The sequence below is a fragment of the Atta colombica genome, unplaced genomic scaffold (assembly GCF_001594045.1).
Source record: "Atta colombica isolate Treedump-2 unplaced genomic scaffold, Acol1.0 scaffold236, whole genome shotgun sequence".
Lineage (NCBI taxonomy): Eukaryota > Metazoa > Arthropoda > Insecta > Hymenoptera > Formicidae > Atta > Atta colombica.
Window position 1 is genome coordinate 825,639 of NW_017259334.1, and position 2,656 is coordinate 828,294.

General features: G+C 28.1%; 1 protein-coding gene across 1 annotated transcript in view; it reads left to right on the top strand.

Annotated features, from left to right (window-relative positions):
* Positions 1 to 2,656, top strand: part of LOC108688636 (cyclin-dependent kinase inhibitor 1C) — a 9,163-nt gene that overhangs the window by 2,163 nt on the left and 4,344 nt on the right. The window lies entirely within an intron of this gene.

Below are 2,656 nucleotides of genomic sequence, written 5' to 3' on the forward strand. Positions count from 1 at the left end.
TATATATATATATATATATATATATGAATGCACCGGGCGATGTTTGTTTTTGAAATTGTTTGGCCCGCACACGCGCTCGTGTACAAAATTAACGCTATCGTTATCAGCGACGACATTCGCTTGATCAGCGGTTTACAGATTATCCCGATGAAATCATGCATGTCACAATTTACAATGAAACTCGGCACGTTTTGCTCGATTGCTCGGCATATCTCCATTTTTCACACCTCTAATCTGTTCGTAACTCATCGTGTATAAGTATTTTTCACATATCTTTCAAAACAGAAGCTTCAGCTGCTTTGAGTATAATGAAGTTCGTTTATACTTACATTGTACGATACACAATGAACGCCAGACAATCGAGAGGATAATAATTATTACTTTCACGTTGGTCCTTGTCAAATATCAGCTTTAATTATCAACTTGCTTAGATCATTTGCTCAATGCTTTTATGTTAAAAGGAATTAATTCTATAATTTAGGAACATTCATGGATTATTTTAGAAATAGTTAGACATGAATTTTTTTATTTTTAAAACATATTAACAGGGACAGTAGAATAAGGATAGAGATTTTCTTAATTATGTTTATTTCTATCGATGTAGATTAATTTTAATTTCTGTTTAATTTATTTTTTTTTTGTCATTCCAATATCCATATCTGTTAATGTAGAGTAACTTTAATCTCAGTTTAATTTACTCTTTATTTCTTTTAATTATTAGAATTAAAAAAGAATAAAAAATTAGTTAAGATGAAAGCTATAATCTACATGGTAGAAACATTGAAATTATATTTGTTTCTGCTAATATAATTTAATTTTAATCTCGGTTCGATTAATTTTTTATCTTCTTATTCTAGATATTAGGAAAAAATTAAGAGTACGCTGAATCAATATTAAAGTTCATTTAAGTAGAAATTGACATTAAAAAACTCACGAGAAAGTTAGACTAGTTAAAAATTAATCTACATCAGTAGAAATTTATTTTATAGTTAGAAATTTCTGAAAAGCAGACTTTAATCTCTGTGAAAAAATGTGAATCATTGCATATTTGCTTAGAGTTAAATATAATTTTATGTACGTATGAATCATGAAAATAATTTTGCACAAAATAGCTGGTTCCTAACCAGAATTTATCGTGATTAATTTGCTCGATGCATTTATGCAGGAAGCGTATTGCCTAGGTCAATCCAATTCATTCGTTGGAAGGTCGTCGTAATTCACACATAATTACGTCAGCACCTGATAATAATAAATTGTGTTTGCATTTCGTTGTTTATTTCATTGTGCATTTCGAAATGTTATCAATTTTATTTTTTGTTGGACGCTCGTATACGGATAAAAGAATATACATATATATGCGAACCGGCAAAATCAAATTTATGGTAAAATAAAAATTTTAATCAACTTTTGTGTATGTTTGGAAATACTTTTTACTTTTTACTTATTTCACAATATTCATGGAAAGAACGTTTTTTTTTTTTTTTTTTTTTTTTTTTTTTTTTTTTTTTAAAGTTAGATACGGAATCTGAAAATAATTTTGTTAAACTATCAAAATGATCACGTATACTCAAACAAAATGGGCAATGCTGCAAAAAGTTTTAACATTTTAACAATCAACTTGTGAGTCCTATATAATTATTTTAATAAAGTCTAACAAAATTCTTTTCATCGATCTAAATTTTTGAATACTTTAGTAAAACCATTCTTTCCGTTTAATATATCGCATCTCACAACAATGAGCAAAACGACGCAAAGTATTCATTTGAATTAATTTTCACGTTTTCTTATCACTATTCTTTAATATTTACTAATAGTCTACATAACCTTCAACGTTTTGTATGTAGAGTGCACGATCATTTTTTCCTGCTTTCTGTGTCAATAAAACCGAATTCTGCAAACGAAACGCAATATGTATGTATGCATTATCGGAACTATATTATCGCGTGCCGCGATAACGTTGAAGAGAGGCTTTGATAGTATAAAAACTTTTTTATTCACGGTTGAGCGGAATCACGCTCGAATGTCTACACCGTGAGCGATGACACAATCAATAATATTGCATTAGATGTTTATGTCAACAGTAAATTGCGCAAAATTTGATTTTGGGATAACACTAAAGTAAGGCAGAATGGGCGTTATAAATTTGTGCGATGTTCAGATCTTTTCATTAGAAATTTTAAAATAAATTCGTTTTGTTGGAGTTGGCACTCTAAATGTTTATTTTAGATTTTTTATTTAATTCGCCAGAACTATTTTTAATTTTAGGAAGAATCTCTAAAATTCGGAACTCAGAATTATAATAAAATTTATTTAAGTTAAGATACTAACTTTACAAAGAAAAGAAAATAAATTATTAGATGAACTATAAGAAAAACTAAACCGATATGTAGAATTTTAAGTAGAGGAACGCCAAACAGTTAGTGTCTAATAATATTATAAAGTTTGATAAATCTCTGTCTCATGTTACTTTGAAAGTAAATATTTCATACTATTCGGGGGAAGTGCCGAAAATGCACTTGCAATAATATTTGCAAGAAGCTCTACTCAAAATGGAAGGAATGTATCGTTAATTATAATTGCACATATCTGTACACATGTTATCATTTTCGTACCAAAATATTGTTTTTTTGATATTACATTATATATATATATATAT